General features: G+C 34.4%; 1 protein-coding gene and 1 long non-coding RNA gene across 6 annotated transcripts in view; one reads left to right on the forward strand and one right to left on the reverse strand.

Moving 5' to 3' along the window:
- The window catches only part of LOC143223218 (tyrosine-protein phosphatase 69D-like), a 337,627-nt gene that overhangs the window by 42,715 nt on the left and 267,032 nt on the right, over positions 1-27,880 (forward strand). The gene's annotated exons all lie outside the window — the stretch shown is intronic.
- LOC143223222 (uncharacterized) overlaps positions 13,598-27,880 on the reverse strand; it is a 114,673-nt gene continuing 100,390 nt past the window's right edge. The window contains exon 3 of the long non-coding RNA XR_013012758.1: positions 13,598-17,777. This is a non-coding gene — a long non-coding RNA (uncharacterized LOC143223222). The remainder of the gene's footprint in view (positions 17,778-27,880) is intronic.

The following is a 27,880-nucleotide window of genomic DNA, read 5'->3' on the forward strand; positions in this document are numbered from 1 at the left end:
CTAAATGAAAGATGTATATATAACTATATTTCTCCTTTGTAAGCTTTGTTTTAGCAACCAGTACAAATACATGTATGTAGCCAAATTACATAACCATAACAACATGCGTGACATCATAAGGAGGGTTGGGTCTGATATCCGACTTCAAACTAGAAGTTTCAATAGTCATACTTGGCTTATGGGAGACATTATAGGAATCTGATTGGTAATTAGAAAATTTAATTATAAAATTTATTGAGTATTTAGAAAATTTAATTATAAAATTTATTGAGTATTTAGAAAATTTAATTATAAAATTTATTGAGTATTTAGAAAAGTTAATAAATGGTAAAATTCGATTAAATTGGATCAAAGTTTAAAGTAAAACATGCAATTAGAATGGAAGGAATGAAGACCACACCCACTTTGAGGTTGCACCTTGTCAAAAGCCGTCAAGTGTTGTAATATTAACCCGCCCATTGTTACCTTGCTTCCTTACGTTTTGGTGTTTCCACTCCTACTACCTAATTTATTATTTAACAGTTTTTTACATTTGTCTTATAGTTTTTTTTTATGCTAAGTTTCGAGAGTGACTAGGCTGTAGGCCTGTCCTTCTTGAAACTTTTCTTGTTTCTAAATCTTGAAAGTGACTAGGTTCTCACTTTATCTTTCTCGTAGGTTTTCTTAGAGCTATCTCTCGACATTTTCTGGCTTTTATTGATATCTTTGTACTTTTTATTCCATGTGGCTCAGGTATCAATGTTTTCTTTGGCTAGATTAATGGATAAAGCTGGGTTCGTATATTCAGTGTTACTACTTCTAACCTTAACTCTATTTTTGTAGTATTGATGTCTTCCCTGGGACAAATAATTTTCAAGTTATCAACATAAGACGTTAATTAGAACCTAGATATAGGTAGTCTACTTTTATGTTTTATTTTTTTATCTCGTTGATACAACTACAGGCTGATCATGAAGCACGTGCGCATAACCAATCTTGCACACGCACGTGATATGAGGGCGGGCGTTATTACTTGGAAATTCACAAATTATGTTGGTAATCATAGAATATGGCTACTTGTGTATTGTCAGCTCTTTAGTAGCGTTGCAAATTAAAATTGTCATTGTTATTACAAATGTTATAAGTAAAACGAAGAAAAAGAAGTCTTAGCCAATCGTGTGTATTTACATTTGTATAAGGTGAAGGCAGGAGAGAGCTATGTCTTTTCAATAATGTTACTCAGTCAGATTGAAATACTAACAAATTTTGGTTTTGAGAAATGTTTACTTTTACTCTACCGACTTTCTCAAGTACTTTGGTAACTTGTTACTGTGCAGATGGTCTGTTGACCACTCAACACTCTGTGCTTATAAAGTTTTGTATACATGCTTTTTATAGTGTTTGAGATTTTGCTTTGTATTGCGCATATTACACATTTGACCCATTCTTACTTATAATTCATGGTAAAAACTAGTACATGGCTTATAGATTCCAGCAAATAGAAGTGGGTAAAATATGTTTACCACATTAAAAATACTTTTTAATTCGCTTGAGTATTTTTTACTGCGCATGACACAAAGTTTCAGTTTTTCATACTCAAAATTTTTATTACACAACTTTTCTTTATATTATTGCAACTGTAATAGCATAAAATGCTAACTAATAACCCATATTTTTATACTATATAAGTTTTACGTTTTTAATTCTAGAAGTCAATATTTTTTTAAATCCTGAATTTTCCCTAGAGAGACACACATGACACATTTTCTCTTAGCATGTCATTATCCCTATTTTATCTACCACCCCTTGAAAATATAAGAAATTACACGTAACTTGCTCTTTATAAAATCGACATTGCTCACACAAACCATATTTATTTTAGTCTTCAAGTTTGTTTGATAACAGAGTTATCGAATAGAAAATAAGACCATTCCTACCACACCACCTATCACATCCTTTCTTTCATAATTCGTTAATAATTTTATCTTGAGTTTAATTATATATTAAATATAACCAATATAAACTCAAGGTTTTCATTTATCAAATAACTTATGATATAACGTCTTGTTCTGAGCGATTAAATGCCAGTCCCTATAGTAGTATAACGGTAAGTTTACGGATTTACAACGTTAAAATCAGGGGTTCGATTCCCCTCGGTGGGCTCCGCACATACCTCCATGGGCCCGGCATGGCCAAACATGCTAAGGCGTTTGACTCGTAATCTGAGAATTGCGGGTTCGAATCCCGGTCGCACCAAACATGCTCGCCCTTTCAGCCATGGGGGCGTTATAATGTAACGGTCAATCCCACTATTCGTTGGTAAAAGAGTAGCCCAAGAGTTGGCGGTGGGTGGTGATGACTAGCTGCCTTCCCTCTAGTCTTACACTGCTAAATTAATGACGGCTAGCACAGATAGCCCTCGAGTAGCTTTGTGCGAAATTCGAAACAAACAAACAAAGAAATCCGGAACGAGGGAAGTTAGGAGTTGATCCTGTAAGCTTAAACTTGGCAATTATGCTTTGAACAGTAGATTTCGGCACATTAAGTTGTGTAGCAATACCGAAAAGAAACACAAAAGACTTGTATTTTACAATAATTCGGTTTTTTAAATCACTGGACAGTTGTTTCCTGTTCGCCATGATGACCAAGCAGTTAATGACAGAGACGGCGCTAAATTGCCGGAAGTAAATTTTTTGCTGGCTAAATTCCAATAATTATGAATCCAGTGTCTAGTTTTGGAATGGTATAACGTAGTGTATTCGCCAAACTAAAATAAACTTTACGGGAATGTCAGTTTTTTCACACATTCTGAACTGTACGAACATTTTCTGCCCCTCCTATTTTTGGTTATTTGTTTATAAACAGTTTATTTGTCGTTTAATTTACATACAAATTTATGTAAATGTGTGTTAGCGTAATATTTATAATACACTATACTTCTATTAGCCTACTCTGATTCTTTTTAAGTTATGAGCAAAAAACCACTCGGGACGCAGGGTTACGAACACTTTCTGTCGTAACTGTATTTCAACACAAGTAAATGTTTTAGATATATAGTTTGGACTCGCAAACCTAATTCTCCTGAATCTTAAACATATCAAGTGTTTTCTTAGTTTTGTAAATATTTACAACAGCATACCACCAGACATTGTTTCTAAGAAAATAATTAGTTAATAAACAAAATTATAGAACTTAATTATACTTCATTTAGAAAACATGAAATTAAAGTGACTATACTAAAATTTCGTATTTACTAGTATTACAAACTTCTGGCCTTTTTCTATATGGAGCTGCACCATTCATCAGTAAACGTGTAATGATCGTATGTAATTATTTATAGATAGGTGTTTTTATAATAAATTGGTCGTTGTTGGATAATTTGTTTTGAAGTTCGCGTAAAGCTACAGGAAGGCTATTCGCACTAACCATCTCTAATTTAGGATGATAGACAAAATGGAAGACAGCTAGTTATCACCACCCACCGCCAATTCTTGGAGTACTCTTTCCAACGAATAGTGGGTTTGTCTGATTAATTATATCAACCCCATGGCTGAAAGGGGGCGAGTATTTTCTCTGACAGGGAGTTGAACACCCAACCTTTAGAAAGTGAGTCAAGCGCCTAAACTACCTGGTCATGTATTCTCTTTTGGTAGGGAAGATATAATAATGTTACATATTTAAAAACTAATAATAATAATAATAAACTAGGTCCTAAAGGTAAGGAACAAGTCACATTTTCACTGTCGCTTAAAAGAAAGCCACTAAATTATCAGTGACTGGAACCTTCATTTTAAGTGTTCTCTAGAGGTTTAAATATCAAACAAGGAACTACAATATAATTACATTTTATTTATCTAGTCACAGTAAATGAATTGAGTTTAGAGCACTTCATTAGCATTTTAGTAGAGTGTTGTCTCTATTTTTTGTTTTCAGACTAACATATGTAGTGTGGTGACACCCCAGATTACCAGAGAGAGCTTTAACTGTTCTAAATAAGTAACTCTTTATAACATTTAGCCAGAGTTTGAAGTAATTGCCAATAGATGTCTCTACTTGGTACATTACATTTTAGAGGTGTATTGTGGTCCACGAAAGTTTCTGATGAGTCTGTGGTTTTTAAACATTAAAACCACATCTGTGTCCACTGTGAGAAATTGAACGTCAGAATTTAGTGTTGTAAGTATGTGAATCTACTGGAGAACTTTCTGGTGGGACAACGGTTCCTCGAAAAGAAATGTTTTTAATACCATTTTAATCAAATTAAGTCTTTCTCCAAAGTTTCCGGTTTTTAACGAGAATGAACGGTAAGTTTATTTTTCTATGAATTATTTTTTTAGTTAATTTTATATTTCTATGAAGTAGTTTCGGCTCATTTTATTCTCCTATGGTTTATTTTCAGTACATGTAATTATGTTGTCATATAGGTCTATACTCCACTGAAACGGTCAGTAACTGTAATAAACTGAGTTGTAAACGAAACTTTTTACTCGATATTTTCCTTTCATTTGTGAATCGTATGAATAGTTTTAGTGCATATCATTGGCCATGTATTATTTAACGCAACACCTCTTAGTATATATGATTGGCCATGTATTATTTAACGCAACACCTCTTAGTGCATATCATTGGCTATGTATTATTTAACGCAACACCTCTTAGCACATATTACTGGCTATGTATTATTAAACGCAACACCTTTTAGCACATATTATTAACTATGCATTATTTAACGCAACACCTCTTAGCACATATTATTGGCCATGTAATATTTAACGCAACACCTCTTAGCACATATTATTGGCCATGTATTATTTAACGCAACACCTCTTAGCACATATTACTGGCTATGTATTATTTAATGCAACGCCTCTTAGCACATATTATTAACTATGTATTATTTAACGCAACACCTCTTAACACATATTATTGGCTATGTATTATTTAACGCAACACCTCTTAGCACATATTATTGGCTATGCATTATTTAACGCAACACCTCTTAACACATATTATTGGCTATATATTATTTAACGCAGCATTTCTCAGTTGTTTCAGAAATCCTTCTCTGACTTCATAGGAGGGCTGGTATAAAAATAGTTTTCACAGGCAGTTATTAATCCCCTAGCCACATCTTTTCTGACCTTTTTACCATTTATTTAAAATTTATTTGCACTTTTTTTGGGAGAGAGGTAATTGGTTGATGCACAAATATACGTAAGGGGGACAATTCAGTTTTTGTTTACATGATGCGCGAATGAATGTCATTCTATTATTGTAAGTCGTTTTTACGTTTATTTTTATTTTATAGATCTGGTTTGACATTCATTGAGATATGTTATTCTGATTTCATGTCAAAAACAATTTTCAGGTGATCTAAGTTTCTTTATTTCATTTTCCAACTTCTTCTTATAGTCAAGATTCGTTGTAACATTTTACATTCCTAACATAGGTACAAAGAATTTTAACGAAAATAGTAAACAGAAAAGATAATATGCCAAAGAAACAAGCAATTCGCCCAATGAATGTTCTTGACTAAGATGAAAATGGAAGTGTCTTGTTACGCTAGAGTTACCACATGAAACAGTTTGAGAAATTACTTTATATGGAAAAGTAAAAAAAATACTTATTTGCGAATGTTGCCGTTTCTAATGGAAATGTATGGAACTGATCTTAGAAATATGAGCTATATAACGCAAAGGCTGTTCCTTTCGATTATACAGAACACAGGATAAACGGTAAGCTTTCTGATGCACAAAAGCGACAGTTAAAATAAGTTAGCAGAAATGATGACGTATTTGTTGCTGAAGGTATTTCCTATATCTGTTAATATATTTTACATTTATTTTTTGAAATATTTTCGTCAAGTTTTTTTTTTGATCCTATAAGAAGCAGTTTGCTATATTTAATACTTCATGTTAATGTCATCTTAGTCTATGGAAAGTCAATCTGATAAAGTATAGCTAAAAGACTGCTTTTATGAAACACTATCTGAGATTCATAAGTTTTCTAGAAGCTTCTGATAACTTTTTTATATTCTGTTAGCGACATACTGAATTCTTATTTTCCTTTCCTAAAATGTTTTGATATGTTAACCATAGATGTCACAGCAGTTTATATTTTTTAAGTTTTTGGGTTACTCTTTTTACCAACGAATAGTGGGATTGACCTTTACATTATAACACCCCCACGGCTGAATGGACGAGCATGTTTGGTGCGACAGGAATTTGAACCCTCGAACTGCGAGTCGAGTGCTTAAATCATCTGGCCATGCCGGGCCTTTATTTTTATTCCCTCTTATGAAAATATGGTTTCCCCTTTAGTGTTTGTTTGAAGTTGAGCAAAACTTTACACAATGAGCTATTTATGCTCTGTTCACTACTAGTACCTAAACCAGGTTTTAACGTTGTAAGTCCACAGACGCTGTGCCACTTCCTCCCCACGCATGTAAAGACTGATGTTGTCAAATACTCACGTAAGACCAGAATATGTATTATAATAAATACTTTACAAAACAACAAATACGATGATGTGTGGTGATGTTCCTAAATAACTTACGAAACTTGGCAGTTAGAATTAACTTCGACCCTTTTAGTCTAATATTTTTCTACCGTACACTTTGTCTGTTTAGTTACACTCTCTTGTATAATATTATATCACATCTCCATAGTATTCTATCATTACATACGTACGATGTCCTGTCCTTCAAACTGACATATACTTTAATTAAGATTGAAATAAAGATAATAAAAAGCATTTGTCAGAATAGTTTACTTCCGTACTTGGATGTACACCCTGCTTGTTCAATGTTTTGTTTACTTTTCCACAAACTGACGAATTTAAACTCCAAATTTACAATATACATTTAATTCAGGTTCAACAGAAACAATGAAGTTGTGGCTCTTACGAGACATGAAATACGAAACTTTAAACAGGATGTTGAACCATCTTTCTCGTTATCCTGTTACAACCAAACATTTGTCTTTATGCAGGAGTAGCGCAAACAAAAAATAAAACTGTCGGTAAGTCTAGTGATATTGATGATTTTGTACAGGAACTAGTTTGCTTGTCTATGTTCCGACTAAACGATTCCTATACGTACATACAGCTTCTCATGACAAACTACATAAGTTGATTTTCAGTGTCGGTAGTATTCATCTTTACAAAGAGTTGCAACTCAAAACTGGTTTTTTTCTCTTGATATCCTAAAATTTATAAACGAATGTACTGAAAGTTTCAACATTATTTAACATATTTTGTTGAATATAATTATACTGCACAAAAAATTAAAGGAACAAGTACATATTTTAGCATATTTTGTCATAACTAAATTTATGTATAAAAAACATATTTGTTCGTCTACAAGTGTATTTTCTAAGTTTGCGAGTGAAGTTTGAAGCAACTCAAACGAAACTCACTTCACTCAAGGAGAATACAACTAAAGGTACCCTATATAAGACTGTTACGTGAAACTATGCATTCCTCATTAATTCTCGAAACAAACACCAACATAGATCTTTTGCTGGTCGTTTTGTCATGTGTACCTTCATCTTGTGTACCCAAGTAGTCAGGCGCCATTTGACAGACAACGAGGTAGCCAGGGCGGTCCTGATGCTGGAGGATGGGCAGACCTAAAGGAGGGTGGCACAGCGCGTCGGTGTGTCACCAAGCGTCATCAATCGACTTTGGCAACACTACCAGAAGACGAACTCTTATGGCAGGAGACCAGGTAAAGGCCGTCATCGCTGCACAAGAGCCAGAGAGGACCACTACATCGTGACTATCCCTTTGCGGGACAGATTAGCTACGGCTCTGTTACTGCGAAATGATCTTCAGCATTCCACTGGAACCCGTGTGTTGACCTAAACATTTTGCAATCGTCTGTACGAAGGACACCTTAGAGCCAGACGGCCTGCAAGAGGCGTTATTCTAACAGCGCCTCACCATGCAGCCAGGTTGGAGTTTGCTCGTCAGCACCTGGACTGGGAACTTCGTCAATGGGCCACCGTACTGCAGACAGACAAGAACAGGTTCACTGTGTATCGTGATGATAGGCATGCGAGAATGTGTAGACGCCGAGGAGAGCGATTTTTTGCCTGTAACACTGTGCAAGTCGTCGCATATTGAGAAGGTTCTGTAATGGTTTGGACAGGCATATGCTTGGGTGGCCGCACGGACTTACTCATACTTGACAGGGGTGCTCTGAGCGCACAACGATATATAGAGACGAAATTTTAGAATCCATTGTGAAGCCTTTTGCCGATGCTGTCGGCGATGGGTTCATTTTCATGCAGATTAACACACGAGCACACGTCGCCAGACTGTGTATGGACTTCCTTGACGAGGAAGGAATAGAGACTTTTGTGCGGCCCGCCAAATCTCCGGATTTAAACCCGATTAAAAATTGTTGGGGTATGTTGTTGAGGCGTTTCAGTGAACGCTAACACCCTCCTCAGAATGTACAGGAACTCCGACAAGCCCTGGTAGACGAATGGGCTGCCATACCCCAAGATAACATCGATAGACTGATTCGAATTGTGCCACATCGGTGTGAGGAGTGTGTTACAGCCCGTGGAGATCACACTAGATATTGAATGTTTCAAACATTCTTTGAATAAACGCATGTAAACTGTTTAAAGTATTGTTTCATATGGGATAACAGTTTTGGTGATATTGGTCATTTATAAAAAAATATTTCTCCATGTTTTACCATTCATCACATATTACAAAATGGATGCAGATGGAACTGAAATGAGGCAAGCTACCTAAAAAAATAAAAATATTATCACAATTGGAACACCGAGATAAATTATATAAGAAAACGTACTTGTTCCTTTAAGCAGTTTAGTATACTCGACGTGAATGGTTTAGTGGGAAATCGACTGTTAAAGATTCGAGTCTCGTTGCCACAAAACGTCGCTCCGCACTTTAAAGTTGTTCGCGAGTTATAAAAAAGACGTTCAAATTTTACTATTCGATTGGAGTAAAGCAGACAGCCCTTGTGAATATATATCTCTGAATTATTTAAACAACTTTATGTGAACGTGGACCGACGGCCAGGTCAGAGACATCTAATATTCATGTATAGTGAAATGAATTTCAAATACTTATGAAAAAAAGGACAACCAGCCAGTCGGAACTGTCCTCTTAAATTCTTCATCCGTCTCTCTGAGCCAGACAACGGGATTGGTTGTCGCTTTTATAACGCACTCACAACTCAAAATGTTTAGTAGTATCATGTCGCGAACCTGGATGGCCCGGCATGGCCAGGTTATTAAGGCACTCGAGTCGTAATCTGAGGGTCGCGGGTTCAATTCCCCGTCGCACCAAACATGTTCGATCTTTCAGCCGGGGGCGTTATAACGGGACGGTCAATCCCACTATTCGTTGGTAAGAGAGTAGCCCAAGATTTGGCGGTGGGTGGTGATGACTAGCTGCCTTCCCTCTAGTCTTACACTGTTAAATTAAGGACGGCTAGCGCAGATAGCCCTCGAGTAGCTTTACTCGAGATTCAAAACAAACAAAAAAAATCGCGAACCTGGAGCTACGATTCGCTAACTGCTACATTATTCACTGAACCACTCCCAGTTCTTCATCAAAAATTAGATATATCAATTATAAATGAAGGTGTGGTATTTCTAGTACCTGAAAGAATCATTTTGAAAATGTAGTATACGGTCAGATTTATTTCAGTAGTTAGGTGTATAGTATTTTCAGCCTGATTAGTTTTCTGATTGCTAATGTTTACAAACATTACGAGATATTCGACAAATTCAAGCATAGTTACTCCTCATTTCTGATAGAGAATTATTGACTAGATAGAAGACAACCAGTTAGTAACACTTGCTGCCAAAAAGCTAATTTTGACTGAATAACAGGATTAACTGCAATACTTATAATGATCTCATGGCTAAAAATGTGAATTGTGTCCAGCTACATACCTTGACTCTTGTGATTTGAAGTCAGGAACTCCAAACAACTGACCTCGCTACGCCTTCAGCAGTATATTTCACCAGGAATTGTGATGTGTACATCCAACAACATTACTGTTGTGAACACGAGCAAAAAGTGTTACTAATTTTGTAAATCAATTATGAATATCTAAAATCAGGTTCTGAGTTTTTTGTTTGAAGTTAAGCACGAAGTTACACAGTTACCTATACTTGGCCCACCAAGGCTATCGAAACCCGGTTTCAAGCGTTGTAAGTCTGCAGATATACCGCTGTGCCACTGTGGATCGCGAATTTCTTATCAGTAAGAGCTTCGTAAAGCGTAATGAGTCACTTCCAATTTATAAGTGGATTTTTTAATGCTAAACTGTCAAACATATTCATAACATTAATTTTCCGTTAAATAGTCCTAAGACACATAAAAACCACACTATTTATGGTTTCAAAGCTTGACATTCATTGTTTAATTTGAGTGTCACTTAGGAACGAGTCCGAAATCGATTTTCAAAAAAAAATTATATATAGATATATACTTTTGCTTTTGAAAGTTTAAACATTGACAAATCTAAGTTTATTCAAGAGTTGTTTATAAAAAAAAAAGACATTAGAGCCAGGAAGCTTTTATTCGTTTTTTACTAATTTTATTAAACTGCTCGTTTCAAAGGAATTCAAAGTGAAGATTGAAAAAAAATAAGTTCTTTAAAAAATAAAAACTATAAAAAATCTGCTTAATAACAGATCTGCAGAGTGCGTCTCGTCCCTTAAAAACAGGAATAGAAAGAGAGTTGCGTACAATAATTAACCAAGGCTCTTGTATTTGCTCTGGTCGTGTTAACTTAATAAATTAACATTTCTAATTTCAATTAAAGAATATTATAAGAACAAGAACACCTTTTTTGTTTCTAGTATCAACAGACATTATTTGAATTAGGTTTTATAAGGTTCCAGGTAACAAAGAATGAAAGACTAGACTAAAAGATTGATTCTTGAGACTCTCGTGAATACGAGGCCCGTTATGGCCAGGTGATTTAAGGAACCAGACTCGTAATCCGAAGGTCGCGAATTCGAATCAACGTCACACCAAATATGTTCGCCCTTTCAGCCGTGGGGATGTTATACAGTAATGGTGAATCCCACTATTATTTGGTAAAAGTGTGTTTTTTTATCGCCAAGCAACATCAAGCTATCTGTTGAGTCCATCGACGGGAAACGAACCCCTGATTTTAGCATTGTAAAGCCGTAGACTTACCACTGAACTAGCGGGGAGCTTTTGATAAAAGAGTAGCCTAAGAGTTGGCGGTGGGTGGTGATGACTAGCTGCCTTCCTTCTAATCTTACACCGCTAATGTATTGACGGCTAGCACACGTATCCCTCGTGTAGCTTTGCGCGAAATTCAAAAACAAACACAAAACTTGACAATAAATATTCAAATTATGCAAGAAGCCTATCGGGTAAAACCCAAGGAACATCACCTGATAATATAATAAAAATCTACAAAACATACTTTAGACCCATTATAGAATACGTATGTCCAGTCTGGTTAAACATAACACAAAAACAATTACATAAACCCCAAAAAATACAAAATTCAATCATAACCTCAGCTTATAAAGTACCCTGCAGTACTTCATCACATTTATGCACAAGTATGCAAACTTAGAGACAGTATCCGATAGACTCTTGCGTAATGTACTAAATTATTTCAATAAAAATTGGCACAAAATGATTTATTGTGTGATCTATGTACATGATGAACATCGTCCTAAGTACCTCTCTCCTATGAATATATATTTAAGAAATATAAATCAAGCTGGACACCATGCACTAGACGTTTAGAATTAGTATAATATTCATAGATTTTCTTTTCTTTTTAAATAATAATAAATAAATAAATAAAAGGCAAAGTAAAAAATAAAATAAAAGTAATAACGGAAAAAAAAAAAATAAAAAAGGGCAAATCAAGACAATTTGTGAACATTGCCCTGAAAAGGGCCGGAGTACTGTAGGCTACTCTAGTCCTAAAGCACTACAACTACAACATAGTAGTAGCTGAAATGAAAGTTAGGGATGGAGGAAGAGGTCTTTTGCACCTCACCCTCCTGAGTATCTAAAATCCAACATACCCAAATACCCACAAAGAAGAAGCGAAAGAATAAATATTTTTAAGTTGAAAACAAAAACGTTTTTATTAAATTCCATTGAAATATACGACTAATTCTCGAAACCTCATTCTTTTATAAAAATTAGTATATATATATATACAGAACTGTGCAAATCCGTGAGGATAATGTTCTAAATTAGATTTCAGATTACTTACAAATAAAAATTGAAAATAAACCACAGGTGAAACAAAATATTTTATTAATCTTTTATTTAGTTTAATAGAAACTCGGAGGAAGTGGCCCCCCGCTGGCACAGCGATTAGTCTTCGAATTTACAACGCTAAAATCAGAAGTTCCACTTCCCTCTATGGACACAGTAGATAACTCGATGTGGCTTTGCTATAAGAAACATACACACACAAGCTGTGGAAGTGATCGAGTTCATCAAACAGTTAATATTTTTTGTGCCTTCCTTTTGCTTTAATAACTGAAAACATTTTTTTCAGGAATTGTTACAACGTACTTTATCAAAGTATCCATTGGTATTTTATTCCAGGTATCTCTATTACAATTCCAAAAAAAATGTCTTTAAAAGTAACTTTTGATTTGCCAAATTTTTGATCTATCAAAGCTCAGATCTGTTTAATTGAGCTGAGATCGGGGCTGTGTAGGAGACAGCTTCTTTTTTAACTAAGTAAGGCCCAACATGGCCAGATGGTTAGGGCGCTCAACTAGTAATCTGAAGTTCCCGGGTTCGAATCCTAGTCATACCAAACATGACCACCCTTTCAGCCGTGGGGGCTTTATAACGTTCGGTCCAACCCACTATACGTTAGTAAAAGAGTAGCCCAAGAGTTGGTGGTGGTTGTTGATGACTAACTGCCTTCCCTCTAGTCTTACACTGTTAAATTAGAAATAGCTAACGCAGATAGCTCTCGTGTAGTTTTGCGCGAAATTCAGAAAACAGCCAACCAACTTACCAAAGTAATTTCTGCATAGATTGGATGCGATTTTGGAGTCATTATCAACTTGGTTGTAGAAATCTTTACCAATAAGACACAAAGCACTGTGTGTACCAGGACAGATCATTATCTGATAGTAATTGAGCTGGTTCATTATTACATATATTTTACAAATATATTCCTCAAAACTATTACACTGCTTCTTCCAATCTTCATGGTATATGCTAAGAATTGAGGTAAATATCTTTCCCATTTCTACCAATATATGTGCAACCGACGCTTTTAATCAAATATTTCAAACTTGGACTCATGCGTCCATGATACCCTTTTCCAATCAACAGTCTACTTTTTGTACTTTTTTAGCAAATTTGTCTTTTGACAATATTTTGAGATCGAAGTAAAGTTTTTTAACTACTACATAACCAAATATTCTGTTCTCTTTGAGTCTTCTTGATTCTGTAGATCTGGACATTTTTCTGTTATTTGGTGCATAGTCGTTTATCTCATGCTTGAGATCAGCGACAGTTTTCCTTCTGTCCTGAAGACAGCGTAAACTAAGATACTAAGATACTTAACATCAGTACCATTGAGTTTAGGTGTTTTGCTTCTTCCTTTCTTATTTTTAAATTCGCCTGTCTCGATCTTACGATCTAGGGTGTACTTGGCAGTGCTTGAGGAAGATTTCAAGTCTACAACAATTTGTCGGAGAGTCTAACCATGATCACTTAAAGCTTTTATGTGAACTTTCTTTATGTTATTTGAGCCGTAATATGACAACAAAACTTAATACATAGTGTTAACCATTGTTTTTATCAAGGTTTATTTATGGAGTGCTATGAAATTGATTTCTTATAGTAAATACAGATATATGCTAGCTCCTTGCTAACTTGTTTCTATATAATTAAGACACTGCATGGGCTACCATGACAGTTTCTCAGACCCTACATTTGATCAGTAGGCTCATCTAAGTACAACCCCTATGATATTGCCTTGGCACAAGTATACAGGAATTCTAAAAAACGATAAGTATTTTCACCCTAGCTCATTCAGTTGTCAACAGAGATCTGTGAAGCGTTATAATAGTGTTGAAATTTGCATGTAATAATAGCATGGAAGAATTAGCACCATAAAATAGAAATAATGACAAAATGTTCTCTTGTCCTAAAACTTTTACCCAGTACTGTACATGATGACCAGAAGTTTCTTGAAGAACAACTTCTCGTATTGTTACACATTTTAAAGTCAAACTATTTTTATTTCAAACAAAAATAAATGCACTTATGATTAGTTTTATACCTATTCATATGTACAGACGCTAACTGTTGCATAGTGGCAAGCACACTTGGCTGTGGATCACACTCTGAATATTTAGGCCGTGGATGCATAATCAAGGTGATGGTAAAATCTCACTATTCAGTAAGACGAGATTAGCTCAATAGATATCGGTTGGTACTGTTGACTAGCTGCCTTCCCATTAGTCTGTCAGTTAAAAATGATGCACGGCAGATAAATAAACTTTACGCGAGAACACGAAAACAAATGATCAAAGCATTTTCGAAATAAAACAAAAACTTCTTCTCCAAATTTCCCAGCTTTAGCCTAACCAAATCAAATCATCTGTGTTACAAACTTTTGTTATTCTAACCAGATCGAAAACATGCTTTACGGTCTTCGGTCTTTCATGAATACTACTGTAAGTTCATTAGTTTTCTTTCGATATTTAATTAGTCATTCTAACCTCCATGTACTGTCACAGCTTTTTTATGAACTTTAACCCTAATGAATAAATTATTCCTCCTGACTAACAAAAGAGAGACTCGTCGTTCATAAAGATTAGCTTCAACCAGGGGCGCAGGTCCTGGGGGGATGGGGAAATACACCCCCTTGATTTTAGGTGGGGGGTACAATCAGCCCCTTCTACAGTTTTGTCAGTTGAATTGTTTTATTGCATCACAAGCCTACAAATTGTGTGTTTGTTCTTGTGATTCTCGTGTTCTTACCAATCGAATTACATAATTAGGCCTAGATGTAGGCTTTTTCAATCGCCGAAATGTACATCTTTAATATAGGCGTGGTTCTAAGCTTTTCGATCTAAGTGATAGTTCGTAAGTATCAGTCAGTAGGCCTAAGTATACATGAAAGGCTTGCAAGTACTATCACAGAATCTACGTCTTTAACGTAATGTAAGATTAAGTAAAATTTTCATCACAACAGATTGAACAGAGCATGAAATTCAAAAATATTACTCCCAAGCGTAAACTCCTGTGATCTAGATCTGGCAGGCCATTTGTAGCTTGTAGCTGCATCAATCTTATGTTTATATATTTTGCGGTTTTCCTACGCCATTTGTTCTTATGCATGTCTAGCCGGTTTTATTGTCGAACGCCTTACTCTCCTTAGCTGCCGAGGCCGCTGACCATAGTGTACGTTTTGTGTACAGTTAACGACAGGTTCGGGCCGCTCGAGACACGCCCTACATCACCCCCCTCCGCTCCCTTTAGTCTGAGCCTCGATTTTACAACAGGGCTCATTAGATCTGTGTTTGTGGCCCTCATTAATCCATGAAATTTCAGATTGTCACAGCCCTCTAATAAAGTTCTGGTGCTTTATGGTAAAGAACAATATATTCTCTAATCATAGATAGTAAAAATATTGTATTTCTTGTATAATTAGAACACTAAAGGAGCGATTTCAATGGCCTGAAGCCTCTACTCGAATTGTATTGCTAGTTTTTGTTTAGGTGTTTTTATTTAATAGACGTGCTTATTGACATTATATCACAACGTGTTTGCCTTTTGATGAGCTTTAACAGGAATATAATATACTTGTGATTGTTTAAGTATTTTTCGAGAAACTTGCAATTACTTGTGTTGTAACTAGCACACATTATTGTCCCAGCGATGCCCAGGCGGTCAGTCGGCTCGGCAGTTACTGTGTGGTTCGCGTGTTCGACTTAAATACATTGTACAGTTCAGTCCTACTTCCATTCTGTTCTATCTTCGTTCGTTGTACGTTAGAGTTTTTCAATAAAGACTGTATTTTAGCCTGTTGAGTCATCTGGGAAACAGATTCCAATTATGACAAGCAAGCGTTTGAAACTTTCCGATATTAGACAGTTGTGCAAGCCAGTTACTTGGTGTTTTGCTTCAGAGGTCAGGCAAATACAAGACAATCTTTGAAAATATTGTATCGCCAGACAGCCACAATGGTCCAATTAAATACATCCGCCCACTGTGTCCAACACGCTGGTTGTGCCGCCTATCTGCAATTACATATGCTAATGATCACTACAGTGACATTGTTGATTCTTTTTCTGAATTAGCAAATGAAAAATGAGATGTAGCTGTGAAAGCACGAGATGCTGAAATCTGCTGAACAGATTTGACAAAAGAAAGACAGTTTTAGGATTGTTGATAGCTCAGCATCCATTAGCTGCATTAGAGGAACTAAACCGTGCATTCCAAGCAAAATCAGCGACAGTATCTGGCATGGTTGAAGCATCTGCAGTGACAGTTGGGCAATTGCGGGTATTGCGAACAGAGGAAAATTACAACAAGATATTTGGTGAAGCTGAGAAAAAGGTAAATTCCCTAGATCTGGTTCCTGTTGAACTACCACGCATACGCAGACCCTCCAGAAGGATCACAGGTGATGGCTCAGCTCACATTCTGCAACAGCTAGAGATTGCTACAGAAGCCAATATTTTGAAATTGTGGACACAGTCATAGAACATCTGACCACTATATTCAATGCAGACAACAATGACTTGAGGCAATATCTGGCACTTGAGAACATGATCACATCTGGCAAGATTGACGACTCGGTTATAAACCTCTATCAAGAAACCTCTGCACAACGGCTCGAATTTCAATTGCTCATGTTCAAAGGAACAACAAAAGCAGTACCTCTGAAAGGCGCGAAGGATGATTACTGTAAAATGCATGAAACAAGCCAGCAGATGTTTAGTGAAGTGTTTCTTCTCATGAACATTTTGCTTGTATGTCCATTATCCAGCTGCGAATGTGAACGCAGTTTTTCTGTATTAAGACGGTTGAAGACGTGGTTAAGGTCAACTATGTCTCAGTGCAGTCTCAACCATGTGGTAGTTTGTCACACTCACAAAGATGAGGTCGACAAGATAAATATAGAATAGCTTATGAAAGAATTCATAAACAGATTATTACAAGGAAGGTCTACGTTTGGGAAAATGTAGACTAGAGGACTAAATGAATTTTACTTCAATGAAAAGTATGAATAATCATGTGTTACATTGTATTGATGTGTAATTTTCAAAAGTTCGCAAAGACATTTTAATTACTTTTATCAAACAACATGAACAGTTTTTCAGTAGATATAAACTTGTCAAGGGTAATTACTAATTTTATTAATATTTGAAAACGTAATTCATGCAATGAAAGTTATTAGTAACCTTGTCAAGTATAATGACCATCTTTTATACTGTGCAGTGTGCAGGAATAAATTCATGTGGCAGTTAATTTGTGAGACATTTGTCTTTATTCTTTTAACATTTTGAAAACTGTTCACAACACCTCACTTATACAAACCTGCATGGAAACTTTGAAGTATCGTGGCAACAAGATTACTCTGTGGCTGCATGTTTACAGCTTTCAGGTTCACGTAATCAAGAGTTTCCTTGAAATACTTGAAACACGACTTTAGTCCCATCTAGTGACAGATAAAGATAAATCTAGTTGAGACTTCTCTGTCATTCTTCTTCGCGTATGTTGTTATAACCATTTTGTTCTTTAGTTGTTCAGTAGCATTTCTGAAAAGATATAATCATGAACTAAATTTACAAGTACTAGAAAATTTTTCCAATGCTATACCTTTTGAAATTATAATATCACATAATCATCATTCATTCTAAAATATAAAATTAAAGTGGATGACCAAGGGAACTAGCTTAGTACCTGTCCTTCTGGGTCCTACATTCCCTCCCTCCCTCATACACACACTCGAAACATTTGTTATATCTCGCTTCCAGGTTCAAGCAAATATCTCTGTCCCGCAACTGGACAGTGATATTCAGAAGTGACAAGATATGATTGTATTAGTACATCTAATGCACTTAAAAATCTAAGAAAGACCAACAACATTATTTACAAAATATCTAATGAATAAATGTGAACTCCAGTGCATTAGAAAAACAATGAGAGTATAATATCATAATAGACATCCAAGATTGTGTAATACACATTTTTTGTCGTCATATCAAAGAAGAAAAACCATACAATTAGACGGAATGATAATAAAATAATGGGGCATATATGCCTAAAAGAGATAATGATAACACAAGCCTTCTGTGTCAACTTGTCTGATAAAACTAGCGACCTTACATAAGTCACCAAAACTAGGTGATTTCTCTCTTTAAATTATTTAAATAATAATTGCTCAATGGAAGTGAGTGGACGAACCTGTGAAATGCATAGTAGCTTTTGTAAGAAGAATATCTAGCCATTGTCATCAAAGTTTTTCTTAGGACTTCTTGAGATGGCAGCAGATTTGCAGCTGAAACGTAGTTTATAAACTAGCTATTATTTCGTAACAAAAGAAAAAAAAGATTATTAATATTGAAGTGAACTTGGGTGAACTTGTAGGCTTCTAGTTAACACGACAATATTTTATAAATATTTTATTTTTTGCTGCAACACTTGTTAACCAGTATAATATGCAAGGTTGAAAAAAGAAAGAAGTGGAACATTACTGCACATGGCAGTTTTTTTCATCTGAAAACTTTTTTGTAGTAGCGTACCATTAAATTAAGATGCAATTTCAGTGTGAAGTGGTCCATTATAAGTAGTGAGCATAGTAACTCATTGCATTTGATAGCATAGTGGATGTAAACCAAAAAATATCTGCCATTTCCGCTCTGCCAAGTTTGTGTTTTAAACTTCTGTATAACGAATTGTCACTTTGAGAAAGTAAACATGAAGTTGTGTATAATTCAACTGAATCTTGTAAATCTATAATGACTAATATAGAAAATGTACTATTACTTACTTCAAACCATGAACTGGTTTTAGGCTTGAGCGTTATGTGTTTCTCACCAAAATGTATTCTATCCCATCACTAACTTCGATATAATTATTTTAGTCTCTAATTTTATGCAATGAATCCTGTTACTATACTAGAGCTTTGATATAAAGATCTCAACCTCTTGCTTCATGACTACACAGTATTTTTTCCTGACATTTTTTGAATAAGTGAATACATCACAATTGTAGGATATTTCTGTAATCGCCACAACAGATGTTTTGTTATCCATCACTATTTAATTCCCTGTTGTACAGGTATGACTTGCTTAATTTTTATTGCAAGTGAAACGAAGAGGACACGAAGAGCAGTTGTTTGAAAAAATCTATTTTCCCTTACTGTTTTACTCTTTCAGAAGTGTGAAGTATGAGCTGCAATCGCTTGCACGCTCTTTTTCACTATTTTCTAATAATGTTTTTCTTTTTATGAAATCGTTGATAGAAGACTGTCTTTTATACTACCCTATTAAAAAAATCTATCTTAGTGATAAGTAAGCTCTGGAGTATACAGTTGTTTGTATTGATTGCTATTTGAGTTGCTCCCACTGTGCCATCGGACTTACAACGTTCAAAATCTGAGGTCGAATTCCCATGGTGGACATAGAAGATAGTCCATGTTTATCTTTATCAAAGTATGTAAAATCGGTATTTATATAGTTGTTTTAACTGACACATTCATTAGCTTATGAATTACTTTTAAGTTCTAATCATTATTGTTAGCTTATGTTTAGCCAGAAGGTATTTATCGAGACAAAAGTAATGTTGAGGACGATTTTTTTTTGACGAAATAAAATGTATCTCATCCAAAAATCCAAAGCATATTGGTAGTTTTACTTTCATCTAACAGATGGCAGCAAATGCTTAAAACCCATAATGAATTCTAAAACGGCTGTCTTGCAAAGAGAAAAAAAAACACACATAAAACTGTTTGTATATCAAATGCTGTTAACTTTGAGGTTTTGGAAGCGCTATAAGTGTGATAGTCAAATTCCACTACTCAGAAACAAGTGTTAGCAGTGAGCATTGTTGAGCAGCTACTTTTTCTATAGAACATCATTTAGCATTAGAGAAGGCTACGCAAATAAATAAAACAAACAAATAAATAAAATTACTAGACACTGTTCAAACAATACAACCGTTTACGTGCTTTAATAACTTATTCTTTTTCAATAACTTTATAAACTTATTTACCTTTAATAAGAAACCAATCCAATTTCTCTAATGATAATTTCTTTGTCGGTTTTCAGCATCTATAACAATGTAGTATTATATTCTGAATTTAACCAGATTTTTATTCATTATACCTATCTGTTTATTTAATTTTCGCTTATATTGAATAATACTATAAAGTTTACAATACTGCTCTTGAAAACACAGTTCTATGTCTTTGTAAAAAAAACAGTTACATGACTGGTGTCATATGGAAACAATATGCTTTCAGACTTCTTCTTTACAAAAAAACTGTTCAAGTATATCCATTATCAATAGGTTTATTACGACAATGAAACTGTATTAGTGAAGCATAACTCATATGAATTGCATCAGTGCATTTCATAAGTCACTCAAATAGCATATATCTTGAAGCATAAACACTACTTATCTGGCGTTTAATGGACCGAGTTTAGAACAATTGTGAGATTGCAAGATTTAAAGCTTTTAGATTAAAGTGGTCCAAAACTTCAAACACAAAAATTCTATTGAATCTTAATACCACTTTCAAGTGCTCTACCAGAAACAAAACTCTATTCATCAACAGCTTGTCTGTCTATCTTTATGTCGGTTTTCTATTTATTTATTTAAAAGCATGGCAGTATAAAGTAATTTCATGTTGGAAAAGTATTTGGATAAAATGTCAACAGATGGCAATATTTACACTTTAGCCAAATGTATTATCTTTCAAATTTGAAGAACTAATGTTTCACATCTTCTTGACTTACCACTTCATTTAAATTTTTGAAGAGTATTTTTTAAGATTTCTTTTTTATATATAAACAATTATAAATCAAGGATATGACAAACATCATAAACTTTATGATTTGTAGAAAACCTTGAAGAAGCAATAATTTATTCGCTTGAAATGTCCCATTGACTCAGCATAAAGTTTACGGATTTCTAACATTACAATTTGGGGTTCGATTTCCTGTAGTAACCTATCGTGTAACTTCGTGCTAGACTAAACAAATAAACTGTTTAAAAAAAAAAACTCTATTGTTTGCGAGGAAACGGCAAAATTATATACGAGTATAACTGAACATTAATTTATAAAGATTAAATGAGAACTACGTGAATAAAAAGAACGTTCGTTGCTGTGTTTGAATTTGTACACTAGAGGGGCGACAGCAGCTAGTCAACAACATCCATCACTAATTATCAGCTTTTATAATCTCACCACAATAATGTGACGCGAATCTCAGCTTCAGTTTGTTAACCACTCGACAACGCCCAGCTCTTTAAATTACTGACATATTTCAAGTATTCGCTATTCCTGAACCGAAATTCTAAAACATTATCTCATAAGCGCAATTACTAGAAGGGGGTCAAAGAGAAACAATTGCCCACGTACATTTTCTTCTGTAGGATTTGGTATCCAAGAGATATTCAATATAATTTATTCTGACTTTCATTTGTTTCTTCCCTCACATACTGATCACAGTTCCCGCACATGAATTCTTTGTTATGTGGAATTCATGAAATGTGAGTTACAAATGTTATGCTTTTCTTTTTCTCTACGTATGTTATTAATAGTCATCTATTTGTGAATTCATATAGAATTGCAATCACTATTTCATTTAATATTTTATTTTCAGATTTTCATAAAATAATCGGATTGGTCTTGCGTGAAAAATTAAAAACTGCCAGTAAAAATTACCAGGGGGTTGAAATTCAATCGTTTGAAATATGTCTGTTTCCTATAACCGAAAAAAAAGGAATGCTATGTTGTATAGTCTTTTAGAGGGAAAAAAGGTAACCAAAATCTCTCACTAATTACAGCATTGTTCATATAAAGATCGAGTAATATCAAAGTGTATTAAACTTAATTATTATTTAATTATTCAGACTGATTTCTCTTTCTCATTAATTGAGTGAGCAAAAGATGTATTTCTTACCTTTATTTTCTAATCAGAACTAGGAAGCCAAAAGTTACATTATAAAACCTAACCCTCTCTTCGCATAATAGGCCCCCTAGTGGAAAACGGTATCTGTGTGAACTTATACAACTCGAAACCGGGTTTCGATACTCATATTTGCAGAACACAAATAGCCCCTTATATAGTTTGTGCTTAATAACATAACAACAACAACAACCGCATAATAGTTAATTTCAAGTTCGTTCGATTACATTCAAACAACTATATATTTTTTTCATTTTTCTTGAATTTAATTGTAATAATTCTACTAATTAAAATAATTGAAGGGAAAAGGTATAGTTCTTATACCTTGAAAACAACTACCTTGAATAACATAAGATTATCTTCACTTGTCAAAAAGCGTAAAGCTAGTTTCGTTACTGATAGTAAAACGTATTTCTTATTGTCATTCGGGCCCGGCATGGCCAAGCGTGTTAAAGCGTGCGACTCGTGAACTCAGGGTTGCAGGTTCGCATACCCGTCGCGCCAAACATGCTCGCCCTTTCAGCCGTGGGGGCATTATAATGTGACGGTCAATCTCACTATTCGTTGGTAAAAGAGTAGCCCAAGAGTTGGCGGCGTGTGGTGATGACTAGCTGCCTTCTTTCTAGTCTTACACTGCTAAATTAGGGACGGCTAGCGCAGGTAGCCCTCGAGTAGCTTTGCGCGAAATTAAAAAAACAAACAAACTTTTTGTCACCCTTGAATTTAATTGTTACAAACTAACAATAAAAATAACAATGTGAGAATTGAGTTCCTAAAGCCTGAAGATTTTATTTTAGAGACTACAAAATCCATCAACTGTTTTTGTGTATGATTTTTTCTTGTTTTTCATTTTAAAGTGGGTGATAATTGAAAGCCAAAAAAAAGTTTAAGATATCAAATGAAAAGAAAGGAAAAACTAAACAGTTCAAAGTTTTAAATGTCAGGTTTTAGACAATTATTCATTGAAAGTCTTTTAATAACAAATAATGTGAACATAACACTTAGGTTGATAAACCATTAACATTTATACAGGCATTTATAAAAACGAATAGTATACACCGTTAATCAATTAACGTGCAAGGTAGTTGTTAGTGTTGAAAAAACCCTCTAGGTACTGAGGCTATGAGTTCCTGTGGGTAGAATAATGAGCCAGTCGTCGACGCAGTTTTAGTTTGAGTGGATACATATACATATACATGCTGAGTTTGAAATGACCATAATCTGTGACTGTATAAGTTAACCTCCATAAGAGGTGAAACCAGCAAAGAAGTAAAGTGTCATTGTTCAACAAATAAAAAGTAGAATATTGGAAATATAATAAAGCCGATAATACTGCATTTAAAGACTAAAAGTAAAAATGCAAGGCGTATTGTAGTTGTTAGCATTCTTACTGACTAAATTTAACTTACTTTTTGACAAATTAGTAAAAATGCGGAAGATTAACCTCGAAGGTAATACAACAGCTACAAAATGTTTCTGCCGCCATATTTTGGGCTTTATGTCTTTTGAGCATTTTTCTGTCGTTGTCATTTTTAACGAAATAACTACGTAAGCAAATATATTGCTATTTTTTTAAGTAACGTAAAAGTAAATAATTGATATTCAGTGTTACAGAACTACTTTGTTTTCCCATGGAATCACTAATTAGTAAAAATGTACTCTTCCTTAGAATCACATATTTACCAATAACTTCTGGTCAAAACTAAACTGACTATACAGTAAATTAGCACTTGTAAATTAATAAAGACAAATCAATTAAATAAACTGATTAGAAGTACATACTGTTATAAATCAATACTCGGGTAGACTAAAACCTGTATTGATTTTATTTATTATTATTATTATGCCTCTCGATTCCATGAAGGAACATAGGGCCGCAATCGCTTGCGGATTCATTAACAGGCTGGTTTTTTAAGTGAGTAGATTGTTAGCCTACCGTACAACCCCCAACCAGGAGGAGAAACCTTAGCCATCCCTAAGTTTGCAGTGTAAGACTAGAGGGAAGGCAGCTAGTCATCACCACCCACCGCCAACTCTTGGGCTACTCTTTTACCAACAAATTGTGGGATTGACCGTCACATTATAACGCCCCCACGGCTGAAAGGGTGAGCATGTTTAGCGCGACTGGGATGCGAGCCCGCGACCCTCGGATTACGAGTCGCACGCCTAACGCGCTCGGCCATGCCGGGCACCTGTATTGATTAGAATACGTTAAACTACCAGTTGTACACAGTCATCCCTCACTATTAACAAAACTTTCAACTGTAATCCCAGTAGTATTCTACAATATAAATTGAAAATCTGGGAATTTAAAATATGCAAATAGAGATAGTAAAAAAGTAAGAAATTAAGTTTCTACAAGTTTCTATTTTGGCTCTATGCTGGTACCTAAGATTAGATTTGATGGAATCAAAACAGGAATATATGGTTTGAGTAAATAATGTTTACAGAATCTCCTGCTTTGTTTCCTTATTCTTTTCACGATCTCTGTCCAATTTGCAAATTTTCAAATTCCCAATTTTTTTTTATTTATTTTGTTCGGTGGCTTTTTTATCTTCAACTGGAGGCAAAGGATTTTTTGATATAATAGCTAATGTCATACATTATAACAATAATAAACATAGCTAAGAGCAAACTGATTTGGTTCATGATGATACACTATAGCTATTGACTACTTGATCGCATTAGTTCGAGAAGTAAAGTGTCAAGCTGAAGCTGGAAATTGTCATGGAGACTTGGTTCAAATTCAAATTTTAGTGAACATTTATAGTTTTTATGTATTTAAATATATAATGTATATCAATAAAGAAATATATCCTTAGACGAAGACACAACTTCCACTAAAGGCGTATAGAAATTTTAATAGTAGAAAGAAGCCTATTTAGATGTAACATATACATCTTAAACATTGCTTTAAATCAACCTTAGTGATTTTTTAAAGTAATTATTCTACGAACTTGTGTAATAAAATGTAATATTACGTGCATTGATTTTATTTTTACTCTTTCACTTCTTTCAAAGTATAAAGGTTGGCTCCCTAAAGACACCGATTGTTTTGTGTACAAATTATTGAATATCTACATGTTACAGTCATCTAATGCTTTCTTTTATTATTAACTGATAACTTCTGTTTTACCCTGTATTTAAGTTTTTTAAGGAAACACCAGATATTTACATTTAAAAAAATAGTCTTCAGGGGGTGGTGATAACATCGTTTACACTAGAATTACGATGTTTTTAGTTTATGAAAAACAAATCGACTTTTCAATACACCTACAACCTCTGCAATACCTTACTTAATATTCTACAAAAGGTTTGGGTGCAACATACCAAGCCATTTTTGTTGTAGGCTGGCAAACGAATAATACGAATTACAAATGGGCCGTTTAGGGCAGATTTTCTTTTCCTTGTAAGTCTAACATGTGTGGTTTTGTGCATTTTATACGTTTACAGCTTTAACAGTTAAAATTAATTATTTTAAAGTATTGTTTGAACTGAATTTTTTACTATATAAAGTACTTTTTTTGCCCGAACATTCTGTTAGGGTTTTGTGGAATTCTTTGCGATCCCTATTATTTACCACTATTGCGGTTAATGATAAGGTTCAGCCAGCTAGGGAGTTTTAAGTAGGTACTAAATCCTTACAGTAAGTTAACAGTGCAAAATAATTTTCGTAAGTTTTATAACTAATAACAATAAATATACGTTATTAATAACAATAATATTTACATTTGTATCAACTATTACGTTTGCATCTTCTTTATTTTCTATTTATGGCAAAACAACTAAAGTTATCTGTCGCAGTCACTAATGTTGAACAACGTATCTGAGGAAATACAATCAACTGCACCCTGCTAGTCACCATCTACGCTAAGGGGTTGATTACAACTGATCATGCCGCATCCACATAATAAATAGGAAATACTTTGTAGTGTCATTCATATCCTAACCCAGTTTACCAGTTCCAAAACTAAGAATTAGAACCAATCATAATGAAGAAACTAAGCGAACCAAAAGCAAGCTCTTAATTATTAACGAAAGCTGTAATCACAATAGGTTATGGCCTTCAATTGTTTTTTCCTTTGCTCTCAGTCGACTTATTGAAGAAGTTTGAAAAGTTCAGCATGGTAACACTAATTTATTCTTGAAACATATCATTCAACACTCCTGGATATAAAACAGCAATCAGGTATCGATTTGTCTCTTACCAAACCTTACCTCAACATGAAACGGTCCTCAACTATCCAGTTTAATTCCCAGGACCTGATAACGCATAAAATGTTTTCATCATTGTTTTATTTATTTATCAAAATTATAACACGAACGAGTTATTGAACCTTCGAGATTAATTAGACAGAGCTGTTATATATCGCTCATGAATTACAATTGATCGTACAGTTTTAAATTGTCCATGTTGTAAATCTACTTTGAAAAGCCTAACCAGTTCATAATTAACTACAAATCCAACCGAGATTTCTTTTATTTCCAGAGTATGGCATTCATGTATCACCGAGATAAAGTACTTATTACTTTAATGAGACAGTCAGCAAAAGTATTCAACTAAATTAAATGGAAATAAGAGACTAAGACTGATTCTTGTGATTAAAGAATCCCCTGAGAATGTCTCATCAAGAAAAGGAACAGATAAAATGTTACTTCATTAATTTTGTTAATAAAGACATCCAGACCCATAATGTTTTAATTTAAGTGATGCTTCAGGAAGAAAGAAAAAATATTCTACATAAAAAGGAGTACATAAACTATGATTTTCAAAATAATTTGTTCATTTAAGGTAATTGTAATTGTACAAACGCATAATATTCCACGGATGTCAGTTTGGCTTAACCTAGCTAGACTGATGAAAGGTATTGTAAATGAAACGATTTTTTTTTAATCAGTAACAACTAACGAGTTTGACAGTCTTACGGGATATATATAGTTGGATGTTCAATTGTTTACTGAATTTAGAGAAAAGCTACACGATAGCTAATTTTAAAGTGATAGACTATAGAGAAGACAGCTAGCTAGTCAACATCGCCCACCACCAACATTTAGGCTACTCTTTACCAACGAATGGTGGAACTGATTATTATATTCAACATCCCCAAGGCTGAAATAGCGAGCAAATTGAGTGACAGTATTTGACCCCTTGCCCCACACATTGAGAATGTACAGGGTGGCCCGTAAGTCCCTACCCATCCATATGTTATTATGTTATATTCAATTACGCATGTATTATAAATTTGTTTATTTTTTTTTTTCAGAGAAATATGGCCGATGTAAGCCCATATACACTTGAAGAGCGTGTTGTGCAAAATATTATGCAGCGAGAATGAGGGACAGCACACAGATACACTGAATACATTAGATATACGGATGAGTAGGGACTTACGGGCCACCCTGTAGTATCCTAACAACCAGGCCATGCCAGTTATGTTAAAGTTTACACCAAAACCTTTCAATGCAATGTTTGATATATTCTAAATATTTTATAACATATCAAACATTGGATTGAAAAATAAAAACAATAATAATAATAAAATGGTGAACATTAATTTAAATGTTTTGATTTCTTGTCATACATATTTATTAATTGTTTAATAATATCTTAATATCTCACGGCCTGATGTAACGATTTCAAATTACACCCGTTTTTAAGTTACTTCCCGGTAATATGAAATCGTTTTCAGAGTACCGGGGGAGTAACATGAAATTGATTTTAA

Source organism: Tachypleus tridentatus, chromosome 8, assembly GCF_004210375.1.
Source record: "Tachypleus tridentatus isolate NWPU-2018 chromosome 8, ASM421037v1, whole genome shotgun sequence".
Taxonomy (NCBI): Eukaryota; Metazoa; Arthropoda; class Merostomata; order Xiphosura; family Limulidae; genus Tachypleus; species Tachypleus tridentatus.